Source organism: Mastigoproctus giganteus, chromosome 8 (assembly GCF_048544385.1).
Source record: "Mastigoproctus giganteus isolate SK-2022 chromosome 8, ASM4854438v1, whole genome shotgun sequence".
In the NCBI taxonomy this organism is placed as follows: Eukaryota; Metazoa; Arthropoda; class Arachnida; order Uropygi; family Thelyphonidae; genus Mastigoproctus; species Mastigoproctus giganteus.
In genome coordinates this window covers 86,367,876-86,390,510 of record NC_143582.1, presented here as the reverse complement: position 1 = coordinate 86,390,510, position 22,635 = coordinate 86,367,876, and the positions used below count along the sequence as shown (strand labels likewise).

General features: G+C 37.3%; 1 protein-coding gene across 1 annotated transcript in view; it reads left to right on the top strand.

The window, feature by feature from the left end:
* The window catches only part of LOC150081696 (zinc finger MIZ domain-containing protein 1-like), an 811,610-nt gene that overhangs the window by 143,721 nt on the left and 645,254 nt on the right, over nucleotides 1-22,635 (top strand). The window contains exon 2 of the mRNA XM_090378811.1: nucleotides 17,875-17,949. The gene's annotated coding sequence lies outside the window, so the exon portion shown is untranslated. The remainder of the gene's footprint in view (nucleotides 1-17,874; nucleotides 17,950-22,635) is intronic.

Below are 22,635 nucleotides of genomic sequence, written 5' to 3'. Positions count from 1 at the left end.
GCTGTTAGATTATCAAACAGACCATAACACTTTATGATTGAAACCTGACAGTTCTGTTGGTAAGTTTGGGGAAATGCTGATACACCCAAGGACATGAGGTGTCGAGTTTCTCTGCAGAACTAAACATTTCCGCAGTGTGGTAGGAAGTGACGCAGAGGGGGAGATACTTGGAGACTGCAGAAAGGTTAATTTTTGAGGATTCGGTCTTCTCTCTCTCTCTCTCTTGTTTTCTTCCAGATAATGTAGTCTTACTGAATTTAAACTGTAAATTGACATGAGGTTTTTAGTGACTACTATCCACACATTAATGTTGTCTTGTCATTAATGCTGTTATAATATAAATGTTTATTCTGTACCATGATAAAGCACATCGACATGTTACTCGTTCGACTTACGGATCTTTGGGACTTTATGAACACCATTTGAAAGTGTTTTCAAAACTTGAACGAAGAAGTAGATTGTGCTAATGTTGGAAGACAGTTTATTGACTGAATTAAATAAAATCTGCAAGGTCTCAAAAGATATTTCGTTTTGAACTTTGTTGTTGCTTGGACCATAAAGAAATTACTCTTTTTTTTAGTATTTTTTTTTTTTTTTGGGACAATCTCTATAAATAAATGAAAGAAATAAAAAGAAATCTCAATTTTTTCATTATCACAAAATGCAGCTTGGCGTGCGAACAGTAACATGCTTGGTTTACGTTGATCAGAAATTTTGTATTGCGAATTAATCCTTTTATTTACGGAGAGCAATACAATATCGGTGCCTTTCGGGTGGTTTGAGTTCTTATCTCAGATTGAGAAACCTATTTTAGTAAATGTAAAACGGCTCAATAATTTATATATAAAAATAGTGCCGTAACGAAGTCTGGGAGTGACCTGAACCCTACATTCTCCGACTAGTTTTTAACAGTCTAATTTGTAAAACCCATAGTAGTCTGCCTACGCACCACCTACTCAAAGAGAGGCTTATGTTTTGGCAAAGTGGAAAACAAATTTTAGAATAGTAATCACGAGCCGGTGTGATAACTTACTTGTTCACTAGTATGACATCCAAATTTGGATATCAGAATGACATCCAAAATATAAAAAAATTTATTGCAGAAAATTCCGAGATGAAGGTGCTGGCATAAGATTTGGGTAGCTATATTGTGTCTAAGGTGCGTGGCATACGTTTTGTTGGGATTTAGAAATAATGCCAAAGCTGGGGTGATGAGGGGAGCACCACAGAGTTTGCTTAGTATTTGCTCTAAAGAAATTAAGGACATCAGGCATCAGTATATTTTCCTCCTGTAAATTGTACATTTGGATTCCTGCCTTCAAGCGGATTGGCAAAAAAAAAAAAAATAATAAATAAATAAAATAAAATAAACAATAATAATAAAAATAAATAAATAAATTTTAATAATTTATTTTGTTATTAATGTATTATTATATTTAAATAAATAATAAATGGATAAAAGTAAACTTTATTTAAAATGAAATTAAATAAATATGTAAAATATTTATTTATTTCTGTGGCTCTCTGTCTTCAGATCATTTATAGTTGTCATTTAATGAGTGAACAGATAATTATAAGGAGCTTACTGCTGTCAAGATTGCGTGCTTTTGTATAAGCAGAAACTATGTATGCCTTGGATCTGTGGAAGTTCTGTCTCGAACTACCGTTTGGAGACTACTGTTTTCTAATACCTCCAGTACGACGTCTCTTCTTATATATTTTCCATTCACTTAATCTACATACACCGAATTTTCCGCCAAAAGAGTTGGACAGCAATTCTGAGTATCTAATCAAGACTTGTACGTCGAGCTGATATACATCATCGTATACAGAGTACTGCCTTGGTTAAGTGTGAATGTGGTCACACTGGAAGGTGCAAAGGTCGAAGATACCCGACCTTGGAAAAATGCATTTTTCGAAATGACGTTTCCTCACTTGTATGTTGTTCGATTGATGAATGACAGAGGCTGGATATAGAGACTGTTTGAGAAGTAGAAATGTCGCACAAGATGCTAATTCTCCCACCACGTTCATGTTTTTTATTATTATTTTAATAATAATAGGTAAAAAAACATGAATGATACAGGCGCCTTCATCGTATCACAAAATGGCATTATTCAGAATAAATTCGCGCACCTTTAGGGGATCACCTTTCACCCTCTCCAATCCACGTTTTTTGCTGTCACTAAAACCCAGATCAAAACTGCTGGACCTGATCTGAAAGTTTCAAAGAGAGAGAGAGAGAGAGAGAGAGAGAGAGGGAGAGGGGAAAGTTTCAGACAGTGTTTTCGGAGCGCTGCGAATAATCTATTTTTAGAATATGACCTCATTTCTTACTTACGGAATTTGTGACCACAATATTTCTAAATGAAGAGAAAACATCTTGAAAATCCGGAGCAGAGCATTTCTAAAAATAGTCTACTTGCACATAGACCGTATACACACACACATACACGCGCGCATGCGAACATAGCCACACCGCACACTGCATGTGTGAGCGCGCGCAAACAGCAAGTGTTTCTCACGTGAGCATAAGCATACCGAAATGTTCAAATACGCATATTAAGGGTTAGTGGTTATTACTGTAATATAATCATTATGTATTCATTAAACACCTTATCACCATTTAAAGAGCTGTACATGACGTAGCCGAGTGGTCAGGAGCGAGAGTGCATAGCACGCGTTTCTTTAGTGGACCGGGGTTCAAGCCCGTGACTACTAAATACGATAAATATTTGTATTGATGATTTATTGTAAACTCTACTGACTTGGTTGTCGTGCCTGAGTATAAACAGAAAACTTATTTTGTTTTGATCTTACCATTCAACTATAAGATTTCGCAAAATGTTAACCGTGTTGAGAGCTTTCAAACATTTTTAAAGAAGCTGATAAACAGTATTCGTATGAGATACAAAATTATTTTTCAAACGAGAGATATTTATTGATAAAATCTTTAAAACTGATAATGGTTAGTTGAGCACTTTTTGTGTTTGTTTACGTTATTAATATGTATTGCAGAACCTGGCTCGAGCGACATATGAAAACTCTTACAATAAAAATAAAGAGAAATTAATATGGATAACGGACCCTTAAATATTATACCTCTTAAGATTACTACACCTTATAAATCTTGTGGTAAATTACTCATTAAAATCGTCTTGAAGATAAATCGTAATTAAATTGAGCGTTTTCTTATTAAAATAAGAAAGACCTTTTTCAAATGAATGTTAGCTATTTATAAGAAAGACCTTTTTCAAATGAATGTCAGCTATTTATACAATCGATAAAAACATGTACGGTATTAAAACGGTCGTAATTCCAACTCTGCACCGCGTCTTGATTTTGTCTTTGTCGAAGAGTTGTAAATCCTTGATTTAATTATTTTATTATTCAGTTTATATACATATTTCAGACCTCTTACATTATGTAACAAATTTTCCAAAAGGTTCTGCTTATTTGCATTTCTTCGTGTTTGTGAATTAGAATATGCTGATCCGAGCTATATATGACTGTAGTTTTTGCTCAGCAACCGAAGTTTACTCAGAAATAAAAGAATATAATATTAAATTTATTAGGAATGGTATTAGTAGTGGCAAATGATGCAAGAAAGCAAGCTTATGCAGCATCAAACAAAAGAAAAACATCCCTTTCTACATCACATGTTCATCCTGTCCAATATTTTCATAGTTCTTGCTTGAATTTATTTAAACTACTTGCTTCACGACAACAGATGGAAGTTTATCCCAATAATCAACCACCGCTGGCTGAAGGAAAACTTCCGCACATCTATTCTGCATCCATCCTTCCATAAATTTGAATTTATGACTCCTGACGTGCGTGTCTCAGCAAGAGGAAGAATTCCATTCGCATTGAGCATGCTCAATCCATTCAAAGCTTTAAAAACCTCAATCAGATCGCCTTGCAGGTGGTCTCTAGACGCTGCAATTTGCAGAACTGAACTGAAGCCAGAACTGATCTTCTTAAGCTCACACTTTTGTTCCTTACTAATCTCGTTGCCCAACTCGGCACCCGCTCCAGCAGATCTACATCCTAACTAAAATGAGGCTCCAGACCTCAAGGTGTAGTACACTATGCAGTACTCAAGATGTAGTCTGACCATTTCCTTGTACAGTACAAGGGGATAATCACCTCCTTATCCTTGCTAGCAGAATAGCTGTATATCATTGAAAAAAACCTCATGAGCTCTCCTGCCTAACTGTCTACGCTGTTCAGAGAAACTTCCCATCCGACTGCACAATTACTTCCAGGTATCTTTAATTTTCCACCACTCCGAGTATAGTACCACACAGTTGGTACATGAATCTGGGATTACTACTACCCATATGCCGTATCTTGCATTTGTCAACTTTAAACCTCAGTTGGCACTTCTCAGCTCATCTGGCTAATTTTTCTCTGTCTTGCTGCAGTATGTCTTGATTCCTGCCACTTACCACCCTGCCAACCTTTGTATCATCTGCAAACTTGGGCAATACCCTTGATATGCCTTCATCAATATCATTGATAAATAACATAAATATTAAGAGGCCCAGCAAGTAACTTGCCCTTAATACCACATTGCTCCCGTTTGTACAGCACTATCAAAAACATTTCTGAAATCTAGGTTTCTGATGTTAAAATTAATTTTTGCATCCAGTTTCTTTGTTACTGTGTCATAGTATCCAGTCAGATTGTTGAGACAAGAACGCTCCTTAAGAAATCCATGCTGTGATTGCATTATAATTACATTCATGCCTGGATGGATCTGTATTACTTCTTTAACCAGTGTCTCTTTTACTTCCTCTTGAACGGAAGTTTAGTAATGGGTCTATAATTACTGATATCAGCTTTTGATTCCCTTTGTGAATTGAGGATACTTTCGCACATTTCCAGTTCATAGGGACCTCCCCTGATTCCAAAGAGGCTCTCATAATTGTGGCTAAGGGTTTCATAACCTCCTTTTATTGGCGCACTATAGCCTTAGATGCTGATGCGCCATAAAAATCCTAATAACCAACCAACTGCCTTCTTTAATATAATTGGATCGACCTCATCCACCCCAGGTACCTTTTTTTTGTTAATAAAGTTTTATTGATTTTTTTTTTTTTTTATTAATAATGTTTAACTTCTCTACAGAATAGAGCATTAATCTTTACTGCAAGTCTACAATAAACGAAAAAGAAATCAGAGATAAACTAGAAACCCTCCTCTGGTTAATCCAATAAAAGAAAATTTTTGTACATTCGAACATCTGTTTTTTGCGGTCAGTGTGATCATTCTGAACCAATAACCACAAATAACACTAGTCAACACGATTTTTACCTCCAAGAACTTAAATGCTGTTTTTAACCAATTTTTATGCGTAGATTTCGAAAATCACTATGATAGTTTCACATCACGTCACAGTTTTTAATATAGAGGGAGTTGTGTTTTACTAAAATTTGCCAATTTCGCATAATCTAACCAGTAATGTATGACATATTGATTTATTTTAACAGATATAAGCTAATTCTCTTATTTTAACAGTCGATTCTGGCTTGTTTTCTTGTGATAAATATAATCAAACTTCTACCTAATGGTTTTAAATTCCGATGCTACAATTTGAAGACAGCACACTTAGCGTTTTTGGTGAGGAATTTTGTAGGCTGTGCTAAGGTTTTCCAAGTATTAACTGTTCGTGACATTTTTCTCAGGCTTGTAAATCTATCCTCCAAACATAAACAGCCCCTCGAGAGTAAAAGGGTGCGGTCCTCCTACTCTCGAGGGCTCTCTTACCACTTCACAAGATGTGGGACTAACTGCGAGTAAGTTCAGTTAGCGAGGTACATTTAATCAAACAAGATGAATTGAATGATTTGGTTCTAGACTTAAATTTGCCGAAAGAACAAGCTGAACTGTTCTAGGTAACAGTGGAATATACTCGCAGCAGGAACCAAGATTTCAGTTTCAAAAAAGACATGAAAAGTTTTCGAAATATTTTGCTATGGAGTTCAGTATGTGGTTTTGCAAAGGCATTATTGGGCTTCTGAAAGAACTATGTGTAGGTCAAAAGTCAGATGAATGGTATTTATTCACAGATTCCTCAAAATTAAGTTTAAAAGCAGTTTTGCTTCATAATGGCAATGAATTTTCACCAGTTCCTGTGTTTCATTCAGTTGGACTTAAAGAAAGTCATGAAAGCATGTCTAAGGTTCGACATGCTATAAAATAACAGGATTATGGTTGGAACATATGCAATGATCTTAAAGTTATTGGTTTGCTTGTTGGTTTACAGGGAGTTTCTCAAAATATTGTTGTGTTTTTTTTTTGTTTTTGTGGGACAGCCGTGCGACAGAAGAACATTATGTTGTGCAACATTGGGACAAGCGGGACGAATTCAACCATGACAATGTAATATAAAATTTAGTTCAATCAAACAAGGTCTTCTTCCACCCCTGCACATCAAAGTTGGGTTAATGAAAAATTTCGTGAAAGGACTAGACAAAGGAGGTAACGAATTTGCATACTTGAGAAGTGTTTCCTAATTTAAGATATGCCAAACTTAAGGAAGGACTTTTCGTAGGACCCCAAATTAGGAAACTACTGAAAGACGATGTGTGTGTGAAACCCAGTTAAAGGAGTTTGAATTGGTAGCTTGGCGATCATTTAAGGCGATAGTACATGGTGTTTCGGGCAATGGGAAAGACGAAAACTATGAAATGTTGGTGTCTAATTTATTCGAGTGCTACCAAAACATGGGCTGTTAAATATCGTTGAAAAATCATTTTCTTCATTCCCATCTCGAATTTTTCCTCGAAAATCTGGGAGATGTGAGTGATGAACAAGGGGAGCGATTTCATCAAGATATTTCCATGATGGAAAGCGGTACAGGGTCGCTGGGATCCTGTAATGATGGGGGATTACTGCTGGTTCCTTGTGTGAGAGAGAGTAAGCAGGAATACTAGAGAAAATCCCCTAGTAGCAAACATTTTTAAGGACAATTACAGGTATGCTGATTATATATTATTGAAATATAACTATTTCTCAAAGATTTGATATTTTTCCCGAAGTTAAATGAGTTATAGAGAGCGTATAATATTTTTTTTACACTTGTATTACAAACTTGAATTATATGTATATATCCCTTTATTTTAACATCAAATTTTGGTACATCTTTGTCTATCAATCTATCACGTCTACATCTGATGTAGACGTGATAGACTTTTTACGATTATTTTCGGATCAGCGCGGTTATTTCCTCCAGAATCGCATGTTTTCATTGCGGAGTTATGACAAAAAAACTTTTTTTTTTTTGGCTAGTTTAATCGTCGGCCTTATACATGATAGCTTCATATCCTCTTCTTGGTACCTTTTCAACATCGATTATGTTTTGGTGGAATCTCTTTTATATGACTTTCACAAATATCGCCATGATATGGTATGAAAAAAAAAAATCAAATGTGATAGAGAATCTCACACAAGCTCCATTACTTTGATTGGTTGATAGATACTCTGCATCCAATTTTTCTGTAATTTTCTCTCTTTATCTTACCAAGAAAACTGGCACACTATCAACACACCGGCTGATGTGCTGGTAAATCGTTAAAGAGTAATCTGGGCAAGCCAAACGGCTGCCAGACATATAATTTAGTTTGTCTTCCAGTTCGTGTGAAGCCAACATCTATTTATCTTGTTGATCAGTAATATGCCACCTTTCACTTTTGCCTCAGACCATTTTGGAAACACATATTGCACATACCTGAAGATGCTATATTGAGGAGCGAACGATTTAACAAATTGTTTGACTAACCTAAGCTTGATGTGGAGGGGAGAAGCAAGTTATGCGCACCATACTGCAACCCAATTTTGGAAGACAGTATTGCTGATCTACTGTCCTGCTGTACCAGGGGTAGGGAAAGCAAGGGATCGCAGTAACCTTGCAAATCTAGAAGGAACCCCAGCGTCTTGAAGTTCCCACAGATATCCCATTTATACTGATCATACTTGGTCCTCTCTGACTCATGCTTTACATTTCTGGAAAATGCTTTAATATGAGCAGAGTAGAGTGCGCAACGAGAATCGATGGGTGTACATTCCCACTGTGAAGTGAGACAGCTTTCAAACTTTCATTTGTACTGTCTGTGAAAGGACAGTTTTTCTGGATCGTGACTAATACCAATTTCTTCATCAATACCAATCGATTCAAAACAGTAGCACATGTATTGTTCAACATTGCAAAAACATATCATAATTGATACGTATTTTTCTCTATAATGGAAGTTTTTCGTCTGGTATCCAGCAGATTACATTTTTGTGAGATGTCAACAGCCTTGCACTGGATTTGGTTAGATCCAAGTCCCTCACTGGGTCATCCAATTCTTGCTAATTGCGGATATGTTGCGCTTTACTTGAATGAATCCTGAAGTCTCTCTCTCTCTCTCTCTCTCTCTCTCTCTCTCCCTCTCTCTCTCTCTCTGTGCCCTCATGGGTAGTACGGTTGGTAAAATCTCCGTCCTCTCCACACCGGGGGAAAAATACCCGAGTTCGAGTCCCGTCGATGACATGAGAAAATTTTATGGGGCTTTTTCACAATGTGGCTGAGTAGTCGGTCTCAGGCGAGGTTAGCTTGGCTTTTCTCCTGGAAACTCGTGTTTTTCGTTCCAGAAACAGAAAATCGACCACAGAACTCATGCAATTTACAGAACGGTATATACGCAGCAATATGGCCTTAGTCGCTGCTCCTCCTAAAACCATACTTAAACAACAACTTCTCTCTATAAGAATCTTCAGACAATTGGCAGGCTTTCATTTTGTCTCCAGTGCAGTAGAAGATATTATGGTGGGATACCCTACAGCTTTTCGATCTGCAGAATTTTTAAACTTTTATACACTGGTGTTCAAAGAAAGTGCATAACCCTTTTTCACGATGGTATATTACATTAATGACTAACATCACAAATAGAAATATAAACAAAATATATTTTTTAATAGTTAAGGCAGAGCTAAGTAATATTTGACAGGTGCTCTCAAAATATTCCAAAATTAGCATTTGCAATCTTTATACAACAGTTTTGGTAAACACGACAATTCTGGCTGAAATGTTATCAGAAGCCCTCAGTTTGCTTCAATTTATCATTTTAAATGGAAAACAAAATGAAAAGTTCACCAGGTGCAAACTAATATTTAGTTGAACCGCTTGCCAGCAGCACTCTGTCGAGGCATTGACAAGATCAATTGCCGAAGATAATCAATTGATATTTTGGGATGTATCCTGACCAGCTAAGAGTTGTAATGGACCGTTCTTCCAACCATTTTTTCACCTGTGACAAATGTAAACACATTACTGTCGAACCTCTAATGCAGAAATGAAGCTAAAGTAACTACAGAAGTGCCCACTTACACTTTTCGCCCGATGACAAGGAGCAGAGTCGTCCTGAATGATGCAGTTATTTGGCAGGTTGAAATTGTCTCTAATGGTTGGCAGCAATTTGCCCTCCAGTATAGCCAGGTATCCATTCGCATTTACTGAATCTTTTATAAACTGCAGGTGACCTACTCCGCGATAGGAAATGAACCCCCATATCACTTGGCTGGTAAGGAATGTCACTGTAGACACCAAACAGTCTGGATGGTATTCTTCACCACGTCTAGGGCGAATTGTTTGTTTCCCATCAGAGCCTTGCAGGTTGAATTTCTTCTCATCCGAGAAAATAACTGGCTTCCACGCACTTTTTTTTTTTTTTTCTTCTCTCTTCCCTCTGGAATGGGCCTCCAGAGGTTCCTGGTCCACCTGCTGATAATACCAGGTGGGTCAGAGTCTATGTCGAGACGGTACGTGTTTTACTGAGACTGGCCCACTTTCCTGTGGTGTGGACGAGTACCCAGAATCATCTGTCCGGGTGACTGATGCTTCTGGGTAGCCAAGATGCCAGAACAGAACAACAGAACACACACAAACCTACGTCACACACTTATCTGGCCCATTTGTAGTGATACTGTTCTTCACAGAGATACGAGGCGGAGTCGAACAAACGTTCTTGGTGCCGCCCTTACATATACACATGTCCATTTGACATTCTCCTTACACCAAATTAATCAGGCCTTTTTAATTTTTTGTGTGAAGAGGGCTTCCTCTTAGGATGACGGGCTATAATGCATAAGCGCTTCAAAACGCGGTCCTGTTTTGGCGTAGAGACTCTTTTGCGTCCGGTTCCTTTTTGTTTTCCCTTTCAGCAAAACCAGTATTCTTGAATTTGGAAAGATATCTACTCACTGTTGACTGATTACAAGACGCTCTATAAGCAATATGAAGGGAACAACATCCTTCCTCGCGTATAGCAACAATAGCACTCTCTCTTCGTTGCGTCAACTGTACGTAACTTGCCATCCTGACACAAGCAAGGAATGACTGCAAATCTTTCAGAGCATGCTTATATAGCTGAAAGTAACAGCCTGATACAATATTACGTTATCACCTACGCGTGTCAATCTTATCTGATGCAATCTGTAAGAAATATTGCCATATACCTACGTTATTCGGACGACAATTACAATTTTAAGGGCTGATGCACTTTAAACACCAGTGTACTATATAAAACTAGCTAGCAGCCGTCGTGATAGTTTGTGGGTACCTTTCGTATTCGTGGTATAGCAAAAGGCTTACGATTTCTACGAAACCATTCGTCTAATGTTAAGTTGACCTGCAACTACCACCAAAAATGAGGTGCCCATAACTTGGTTTGATCACTCATAAGTATTCCAAAATGGGCTTCATATACGCTATAAAACTTAGTGACATTAATGTCCACAAATTAATATCCACAAATGTACCAGAAAGAGTATGGAGATAAATTTACTCATTCTTTTGGTAGCCATAGCAAATTGCAAAAATGAAATAAAAATAAAATAAGAAACAAATAAATAAAATAAAAATAATAAATAAATAAACGTATTATGCTAATGAATAAATATAAGAAAGGCCCCTAGGGTGGAGGGAATCTAACCAATTATATTAAAGGAGTAAGCAAACCCTTAGCCATAATTATGAGAGCATCCTTGGTTCGGGGGTGGGGTAAATCTCAAACCCTTGGCCATAATTATGAGAGCATGCTTGGTTCGGGGGATGGGGTAAATCTTAAACCCTTAACCATAATTATGAGAGCATCCTTGGATTCGGGGGGAAGTAAAGGTCTTAAACACAAAAACCTTCGACTGCCGCGAAACTATTGACACTAAAGAAAGATCAATGACAGCGTGGGATTCGCCCTACAAAATGTATATAAGAAACAATTACACTTATTTTGTTACATCTGTTATTAACTTTTTAAGCCGAAGTAACATGCTAAACAACCTCTTGCCTAGTTGGTAACAAATTTAATAAATTTTCTTTTGAGGAGATGGAAGAAAGAAAACTTTGAATTTCAAAAAAAATTGTAATTATGTTTTATTAATTTTATTAATAGTATTTTTACGTCGTGTTATTTATGACATTCAAATGAATTGTTCAAACTGTTTTCAGTAATTAGCTTCTGAATAAATTACATCTCTTCTCGGTAATCTGACGTATGGACCACCCTGTTTATTGCACGTTTTGCAAAATGTGTCCCCATCCGTCCTTCCTAGGCAAAGGAAGACTGATGAATAATTCTTAAGGTTCTGATTATTATTTAATTTAATTCTAGTTTTTAAATAAATAACTCCTCTTTCTTGTGCATGGATGAACTATGGAGTAAACCTATTGCCCTCTAAACATGCATTGGGACGTCACCTCCATAAATGTTACCATTCGTGAAATAATGAAAGGAAGAAAACTAACAGCAACGACAGAATTTCATTTTTCCATCCCTTATAGTTTTTCCGTTGAAACAAGTAATAGACTTCTACTGTTCAGAAAATTTCATTTCAAATTGCACGGGTACTTCTAGGTCTTGTTCCTAGGAATGATTGTGCTACTTGAGTTTAGTGCTGCCTAAATGGTACGTTTTTCTGGGATATCTGCTATCAAGTCTTGCAACGAGATATTCATTTGCGCTACGATTACTTTTCTGTTTATATCCTCAATATCCTGAAATCTCTTTCCTCTGAGGGCAGTTGTCACCCTGGGAAATAGGATGATGTCCGCTGGAGCTAGAACGGGAGAGTAGGGTGGATGGTTAATTCGTGCAATGCTGTGTTTAATCAGAAATGTCTTTACAAGTGCGGAATGGGCGGGGCATTGTCGTGAAACAAGGATCTGCTGCCTTTTTCTCGAAATTGCGGCCTTACCCGAGAAATGCGCTTCAATAGTCTCTGAAGCACCTGTACGAACACACAGCATTGATTTTCCCTAGGTACATATTCCTTGTGAATCACACATTGTATGTCAAAAAACGTGATCAGCATCGTCTTGATCCTAGACCTGTATAAAATAAACATTTTGGGCCTTGGTGATTATTTTAAAGTCCACTCTGACGCTTCGTTTCTGCGTTGTACTGAAACACTCAACATTCCTTTCCAGTGACAATACAGTAAAGAAAATTAGGATTGTCTTGATAAAGTTGGAAGAACCCTTCATTGCTTCTACTCATCCTGAGGCGGTGCCTCACAAATTTTGTACAGACCTTATTTTTCCCTAAATCATAGTGCAAAATTTTAGGAATTTTATTTATATCCACCTCATCAGCCATCATTGTGAGGGTCAGACGACGATCTGTTGCCGCAATTTTTATGAAGTTTTGCGCCCAACTGCGCTAGTCTGGGAACTTTGCTACACCTCGTGGGCTACAGGCATACTCATACAATTACAGTACATGACAGATGCCCCTGTACAAATATAGAGTTTTTACAAAACATCTAAACGTTATTCCTATTCATCAGCAACAACTCGATGTCCCTGTATACAGGATTCAGGTCCCATTAGGTTTCAAAAAAGTTAGATATCAAACTTGAAAAACTTAAGCAGCTGTCATTAATAAAGTATGGAGACCTGACACACAACCCCGTGTTACTCCACTCATAATTTTAGTTCATGAAGAGCAGCGGCTATTTACTCTTTGTCTTCTTCCACTTTACCATCCCTTTATCCATGGAAGTAACTCTTCCACAGTGCCATACTGCTCCAATTCGTTTAGTAGCCTTCGATGTGGAGCAGTATCAGAAGCTTTGCTGAAAGGAAGTTTCCTTTTCATGCACGACAACGCCACTGCACATAGAGGAGCTCAAATGGCGGAGGAATATCTTGAAACTGAAGATATCCAACGACTATATTTAGGCCTGACGTAGCCGTCAGGACTAACGTAGCCGTCACTCTCGCTCCTGACCGTCGTGACGGTCAGGAGCGAGAGTGCATAGCACGCGTTCCTTGAGTGGACCGGGGTTCAAGCCCGTGACTACTAAATACGATAAATATTTGTATTGACGATTTATTGTAAACTCTACTGACTTGGTTGTCGTGCCGGAGTATAAACAGAAAAATTTATTTTTTATCGTGGCCAGCACGATCACCAGATTTAAATCCGATCGAACATGTGTGGGACGCACTTTGGTGTCGCATTGCACACCGGCAGCCAACTTTTCGGTCATCCGGTGAGTTAAGGTCTGCGGTGGAAGAATGGGATTTGCTATCACATATGTCTTATAGACACCCTTGTATCAAGCATGCTTCACCGCTGTCGGGCCTGTTTAGCCGTTGGAGGGGATCATACGCCGCACTGATGTTACGTGACCATATTTTCGAGCATCTTGTATCGATGTCTATAATGTGACGTTTTTGGTAATTCTTATACAACCCCTATAAATGTCCCTTATGCCTGTCCGAAGTTTCTCGCTGTCTCCTCATTTCATTGTTATTCTATCGTAGTACACCACCACCATACCAAATTTTGTTCCTCCTCATCGCAAGCTGCGTGAGTTACACACTACCTTTTCTACGTGTTCTGTTAATTTTATAGAGCAGTGTATGTATATGCTATCAAAATATTATTTCCATACGGATCCTTTTGTGTCTTCCTTATAGTAACGACACAGATTGCTCAGGCATGGTGTTTCCTTATATTGTATATTATTTCTTTCACTGATATCCATGAATTTTCCGTGCAACAGAAATCAAACTTAGTTCTGTAAATTTCCTTTCGTACGACCCTATAAACAGGAGAGACATTTGCTCACCTGTATTGTGGAGAGAATTCCGCTGAATCCAAGAATATTGTCGTTATTTTGGCTAAGAGATTTTTTTTTTTTCGTTTATTTTAATGCAGTTAGATAAATTTCATCGGCAACATGCCTCACTTACTTTTAGTTACAACGGTATGTCTTCCAGTTTCCTCTCAGTTACCCGTATCAAACTAATTCAACTTCCAACCAGTGCTAGACTTTTCACGGTAGACACAAAATATTTATTCAGTTTATCAGCAGCTTGTATGGAATCTGCAATACTTTGGTTCATTTGATATCGATAGCCAATGTGATTCATCCCTGTTCTTCTACTGTTAACATATCGAGGAATTCTTTTATACTTTTCTGTTCTGTTAGCGAAAGAAATTTTCATAATCTGCCTTAGCATATCAAATCCTGAGTAACGATTTTCTTCTCTGCCACCAAACTCTTCAGTTCATCTGAAACCCGTTTTTTTCTATACCTTCAACAGTATTTGGTGGTATGAAAATTTTTGTTAACTTCCATTACTTTCCTGAATACTTGGTATTTGTGTCTGTTAAAAGCATCAGTTCATCTCACTGGAAAGAATTTTGAAATGTCTAAGACCACTATAGTCAGCTTTGAGAAAAACAAAACTCCCTCCTTTTTAACCTTAGAAGTGGTTATTGCTTTTAATAAAGTCGCACATGACAAGTGCCACCTTTTATTTTCTCTGCTTGAAGATTCATGTAAGAAAAAAATCGAGAATTTTCCTTTATATTCCAAAGGTCACATGACAGGCAGATGGCAGGACCAGATAAAAGTAGATATCGAAGGATTGTGCACTCAACGACAAGGAAATGGAACAGAACGGCATCCCTCACATGGACTTTTGTAGCCCATGTGGGGGATGCCTAGAATAAAATATTCAAAACATTGTATGCCATGAGAAAGTGATACGACCATCCATCCTAAGCCAAGCAACCTCCATTGACGTTCTCCAAAGCATGTCAGCAGTTGAAGGGATAGTGAGAGGAAATCATTGAGGAACCCTTAATGAGTTGACGCGAGGATTAGTTGACAGAACTAGGTTAAGTGTAGGATAAGCAGAGTCCAATGCGCTCCCAGCACTGCATATCGCAGTCTGTCCTCATAGTGAGAATGGAAGCTTTGAATATTACGTCAGTGGCAGAACGTAATGTGGGGTTGACGAATCACTTAGCACGTCCTGAGCATCGGATGCACACCTAGATGTTGCATATGCCCGAAGAATGATTTCACTCAGACTGTTACGTCTACAATGAAGCTCAGCGGTGATGGTGTGGACCTTTCTCACATGGTTTGGACTTCATCCTTTGGTTATAATCGACGAAACCATGAATATATCTGTCTATTGTAGCTTATTAAAGATTCTGCTTTATCTGCATTCGAAAATATGAGGATCTTGGAATGGTGTGGGACGACCAACTGGCCTTTGCAGCGGCGGTCCCGGATAGCTCCCCTCCTTTTTTTTCCCTGCTCTATGATGATTGAACTTCGATGATTTCCGAAAACACTGCTCTAGCCCCCCCCCCAATGGGACTATATTATTTAAGTAGTATGACCCCATTCTGTAAGAGTGGTTTCTTTATGATAAGATCGTTGACGATAGAATCCATGTGCTATTTGACACCTCATCAACCCTATTTCCAGGACCCTAGCCATTTGATCAGTTGCCCAGAGTTGCCTTACACGACATGTGGGCCCAGTGGTGCCGACTCGCCCCCCTCGACCCCTATCTATGTGAAAATGTAATCAATTTAGTATAGTAGTTCCGCTAGGCTAAAATCAACTACTGCTGCTCTAAAGATATAAACCGGTTGTAGAATTGTGTTAACTGGGAATAAATAAGTGCATTCAATATATTTGGAAATGTATTTATTAGCATTTGAGTAATTGCTAATTAACAGTTTTCGAATTTAATAAATTTTATTAATGTTTATAATATATTTGTGTGAAATTTTATTAGAAATTTAAGGGTGTGATATGATTATTTTTATGATCAAATAAGTAGTTGTTTTATATTATACGATTTCATACAGATTTTGAAGTATACAGTACTCGGAGAGTTGGAAGCTTACATTGCTGCCAACTTCTGAGGGTTTATGATGGAGTCTTGACTCGGTTTTTACTCCTTCTCTGATTCGCCGTCGTATCAAAGTTCGTTGCATCGTTCCCTGTCTTTTGCAATAATAGTTTTTTCAATCTTTTTTTTCTTTTCGCAAAAATATTAAAAGTATATTAAAATCGGAATGATTTAAAAATTCTGTGCGTTTCTTCTTTCAATATAATGAAAGAATAAAGAATTGATGCACACTGGTCCTTGAGAACTAGTCCTTGAGAACCGGAGAACTGACAAAGTTCACAAAGATGCTCGAAATATATCAAATTATGCTTAGCATTTTAACAATTCCTCCTAGATACTGAGTGTGGAAGGATATTCAGTCAAGTTTAGAAAAAAAAAAAGAATGCCTCGTCAGATCATCTTGCCTGATGAAATTTTGGAAATGATCTCGACAACCAAATCTAGACAGTGGGCTAATTGCTAGACCAAAACTTTGACTCATCATTTCTGATGAGGGGAAAGCCTGCAGTATTCTCTTTCTTGAAATCATCAAAATCAGTTGGTCTAATAAAAAAAAAAAAAAAAGAAAACCAAACTGAAATCCTACGGCGGTATTTTAGTATAAAATGTGCCTGTGAAAAATAAATTGTAGTTCACTGTGCGTGGATTTTAATGAAGCAGATTTATTAAAGTTTTTTATGCGTTTCTTTCTCCTGTTTTTTGCAAAAAGATTACAGTTTTTTTCCTCTTTTGGCCAAATAAATAAATAAATAAATAAACTTGTTTTTCCTCCAGCTTTTCGAAAGTCAAAAAAGTTTTAACGAGTTATATTTTAAAGAATAATTTGCTCATTTGGTGAGTATACGTGGGAGTTTTTTGAATGGGTCGCAGTATTATTAAAAAGATGTTTTCGCGCGCGCATTCGGCAAACCTGTTTATAGAAATAATTGCGAACTATAAAAGAATTTGGCATCGGTACAGCTCTATAATCAACGGCTTATGGGAAACATTTAGAAACCTGTGTATATTTTTCACGATGCCTCTTTCGTGTTTCCCACTCACACAAACACTTCCTTTATTCTGCGATCGAGATAAATAATCTCGAAGAGCGCTATAACATGGAAAACTCCATATTCGAAGTGAATCTCTATATATATTTTTTCTTGTTCAATGGATGCATTATTCATTGAGTTCTGTTGTTCAGCTATTGGACGCATTCCAATACATCTCTATACAAAGATGGCTGCCCGTTATGACCTTTCACTTTCCATAACCTCTCTCTCTCTCTCTCTCTCTCTCTCTCTCCTCAAGCAACCTACATTTGGCACGCGCGTGCTAAGCAGTTGCAATGATATTTATCTAAATATGTGATATCCATAGTAGTGGACGTGTTATTAGCATGGTTTGAAATGTCACTTGATTTACGTTTGGTAATGATTTCCCCCCGGCTAAATGTGCATTGAAATTCTTATTGGACTTAATTGGTAGTACCACGTTTGCCGAGAAGGTTGGGGGAGGGTACGGTTCATGCCCTATCAGCAGTCAAATACCGCATTTTCGGATCGTTGGCTAGAGACTGTGTATTCTTAACATAAGCTTTCTTTTTTTGTTTTTTTGTTTTTTTTTTTTTATCCCGCTCTCTGGAACCTTATCATTAATCTCTATTTCTTTTTTGGTTCCAGGCTCGAAGAAACACGAGATTATCGGAGCATATCTGCCTGACATCTGTCAACTGCTTCGTTGTGTGGTGTCTGTGGGTAAGTTAACTTTTTGACAAATTGAAAGGGGGGGTTATAATTTTTATTGTGAGAACCTAATTGGTTGAGTACAGATGCTAAGTAGTTTGATTTATCAGTATGAAGCCATTTCTTCGCGTTGTGGAGTGCGCCGATGGTGTCACAGTTACTTATCAAAGAGTACTACACTGACCTCAAAGAATTTGTATGGGCCAACTTGTTTCCTCTCTTTATTCTGCTGGTTGTTCGGGCTGATCTTCTCCCGAGATGTTGTCATCATTCACAAAGGCAGAATCATTCGCTTCTTCTTCGCTCGTGGAGTTGCCGATACTGGAAGACAAAGAATCGCTGTGTTCCTGTATTTCTTCCGAGTGGTCCGTCTGAACTTCGTCTTCAACGTCTGCGTCATCGGCATCGACTTGGTCTTCTGGATAATCAAAAATGCTTCGGTATCCTCCGCACGTGGGGCACTTGTTATCCGCGAGCTGTCTGTTAAAGACATCGAGGTCGTATAGAGCGTACAGGTAGAGAGGCAGGCCTAGCAGCAGTGACGTCACTGTGAGCATAGCCATAAATATGTGGTACAGTAATTGAATATCCAGCGATAAAACTTTGTTCTGAGTGAGGTGGCCAAAACTCAGCGCTATCAGCGCAGGGATCACAAGTATGTTGAAAGCAGCGAAAGCCAACCAGACCTTCTCCTGGAACTTGCTCGATGAGGCTAGCTCTTCTGTGCGTTCCGTCATCATAGCAAACATGTTATATATTGAGTCTAATTCGTCCTCTAGATTGTCTTCCAGCTCATTTAGCCTTTGTTCGTAATCCAATTCTTGTTCAGCTTCAACCGGAAGTGGCAAGTCGGCGTCTCCCATAATTTTGATACTAATTAAATATCTTAATGAGAAAAGAAAGTCGGGTGATAACACCCTAAACGCCTCTAACCCCACCTCGTATTAAATTTGCTATAAAGTTTCGCTCAAACAACGTCATAATGCTGACCGATTGTTATTGTTGGAATTTTCTATTGTTGACTACATTCTTATTGTTGCGTAACGTCTTTGCCTTTCGCGTGAAATTGACGTTTGTTGGTGAATGCAAATCCTTTCCGGTCATTATTCACTAATTGTAGTTTCTCTTATTTTTATTGTTTTTTGTTTCTTCCATCCACTTCATTTGTAAGATATTTAAATATTTATATCTGATATAAGTACGCTTTGGCCTTCACAGAAAGCAAGAGAAGATTGCGATAAATGAAAATCGTTACTGTAAGAAATTGTTCGTGTAACTCGAATGTGCCACTTCATTTCCATGATAATCTGAATTTCAGATTGTATGTTCAAGTATCATTTACAAATTCAATTTCTACCGCCACCTAAGTTGTAATTCGTGTTCTAAGAGACAGCAAAGGGGAATTTTATTATCGATGTCTTTTCTTTGGGAGCGATAAAATATACTTAGGCAATTAAGGGGTGTACCGTACTGGGAGGGAATACATCTCCGAGATTTGAAATCTCCACGTAATCGAAGGGCTTTTTCCATTTAGAAATACATTATTTTGTATCTTTTGATATTCTGATTGTTTTAGGCTCGTTACCATATATGAATAATGCGTCTTTTGACCGTCTGTCCGCATATAATAACTCGATCAAGATGGACCGATTGTCACGAGAATATTTGGGCCTGTTAGAAAGATTTGTCGAAGCATTCCAAATTTCATTAAAATCGAACCATTAGAAATCTTGTAATTATTATTATTTTGATCAAGGTATTATTTAGTATTGTTATCTATTTTTTCATACGTGGTCAATCCATATTTGTATATTGTAGCTGAAGCACTGGATATTATGCTTGTTTCCATGCGGTGTTTTGGAAGAATGAATTAGCAGTGTGGTGGATGCGCAGAAACGAAATTTTTCTCGGTTCTCGTATAAAAGTCGTTGCTTATTTCAGTTTTTTTTAAATATACATATATATATAAATCATAAATATTGCTATATATCTTCTCTGTGTAACACAATGGAGATTAAATAAAATTATGTTTTATTATATTTAAGATGAACATTAACACGCCCAACAGTTTCCAGAAAATAAACAAAAGAAAAAAAAAATCTCAAGCTGCTATATCACATATATTAATTAACTTATTATTATTTTTATATACTTTTTATGAATTAAATTATTACATATGATAATTCTGTGTTTACATACTTTTAGAATCTCATCTATAAAAATGTTTTACTAAATACACATCTTAAGCACTCAAATGATTTTTTATTAAAGGAGTATTGTGCCTACTAGAATGTTTTAAAGTGCCATACTAAATATTACCCTGCTGAGCTGATGTGACGTTTTAATAACGCGCCCCACTTAAAAAGCATGTATCCGTATGCGGTGTATATATTTATGGGACCGAGGAAGGGGGTGGGTATAATCTACAAACATGTAAACTTGAAAAACGATAAAAGGTACCTACATGTTAATCATAAACACACAAGCGGTTACATTGAAATATTAACAAATATTTTAATCATTACATTTTATGTATTAACATTTTGGCATATTTCAGTCATTAAAATTTAGATACTGCTTTGGAAGACTCCGAAGTGCAGTATCAGATATTATTTATTGCTGGGACGTGGCAGCTCCAGCTTGATGTGCATCGGTTTGTTATATGAATGAAGGAAAGGGCAGTCGGGGATATTCTGTGTATGTAAACTGAAATCCTAATGCCTTTGAACTATATTTGAGAGAGCCATTGAACATCACATCAAGTTGGAGCGTGACTGAGCCACCAGAAACTTCTTTACCATCTGTGATCGATCAGATTTATCACCAACCAATCTTTGATAAATTGCGTTTCATAATGTCATGCCTGTGTTAATATGGGAAGGAATTCTAACATTCCATATATTGATGACGGATAACTTCTAAAGACAAATTCCAATAGGCTTAGAACTGTTATAAAAGTTGATTGGGTAAGAAATTCTCCATCTAATACAGACATACCATCGGGCACCTACTCAACGTCCTTCACCGCGCTTTGTTCAAGGACTGTACGGAGGTGAAGACCAAGGTTTGATGGCCGAGAAGCTGTGAGTGTCTAGACGGTTAACCTACGAAGCATTCGCCCTGCACGTGCGACGATTCTCAATTAGCTTTTCTTTCTTTTTTTTTTTTTTTCTCCTTCTTCCCTTCTCTCCCCTCCTTCCCCAGTTTGGCAAGCTCAGGCGTGGTTAGCAGCAGCCAACAGTGGACGCAGGTATCCATCATCATTAGCAGCAACCCTCCTTGTCCTCCTCTTCCCGACAGAAGGAGGGTAAAAGAATGCAAGTGTTCGATCAGCGTCCTCTGTCTCCCGACCACTGGCACTTATCCTTGAGAACAAAGGCGGCATTAAGAAATACAGCTGGTCGATTGTTTGGCCGTGTTTTTTTTTTTTTTTTTTTTTTTTTTTGTATCCATGTCTCGGGGGGTGGGGTTGTGGGTTATTTTCCAAACAAAGCATAACACTAGTTTTCTTTATCATGTAATAATTAGTCGATAGAAAACACCGTCTCGGGAAAGTTTTTTAAGGAAATTTTTGTCCGTGTAATCCGTGTGAGTACTTCGGAGGAGTTCGTCCACCGTAAAATTGATTTTAATTTTTCAGTGTGGCAAATTTAGCGTAGTTTTCCACGAAATAATCAGATCAGTTATTTGTCTCTTGAAACTGGCAATAGATAAACTGGAATACCCAACGTTTTTTAGAAATCGGGACCCGCCACCAATTTCGTATTGTTAATATGAGAAATCATAGGAATCATCAATAACTTATTTTATATAGTTTTTTATGTAAATTGATGTAATTAATGAATCGGACAATTTTATATTATTTATATTTAAAATTTTATTCAGAAAACTATTTTCCTTAGTACACCTCTAAATTAATTTTGTGACTTCTTTATTAAAGCTTTGTTCATAGAAAGAGTAATCATATATGCCTATAAAGACTGAAATGTCCTGACAAATATTACATTGTAAAATCTGCTTGTTAGAAGAATAACCATGTTTTCTTTTTATATTTTTTATAATTTTTATTTCCAAAGTAAAATAAATAAAGTAGTAATTAATGAAACTGTTACTTCTGAATTGATTGCCACTTCTGCGTGACGTTGAGTATAGAGGAGAGAGGGAAAAAAAAAAAAAAAACTAATAAAATGTTTGGGTGAGAAACATTTATAGTCGTAAATCAGACTGTCGATAAGGTTGACAACCTGCAACAAGCAGCCTTTGCAAAGAATGAATCATGTAACTGTTACCATAGAAACGAAATGGTCGATTAGTCTCTTGGAGCTACAAATGTGCGCCAGTAGTGAGAGTATAACTTTTAAAAGTAACTGAGAAAAAAGTAAAAGAAACTTGGAAAAGTAGGTGATTTGTGCGAGAAGGGTAACAAAACGCTCGCCTCTTTATCTGCGCTTGAACGATTGATTATCTAACTGCTTTCTGCTGAGCGATCGACGTTTAGGTAATAAAATGTAGTCTGTGGAGTTTTTTTTTTTTTCCCCCCTCCATTTGCTTCTCAGTGTTCTTGGTTTATGTGTAAAATTCCCGCGACATCCAGCAACAGGGGTGGGGTATGGTGGAGGGGATGTTGAAACAGATCAGCCCTGTTCAAACACAGTATTTTTTATTTTTTTAATAATATTTATTAAATATCATTGGGTC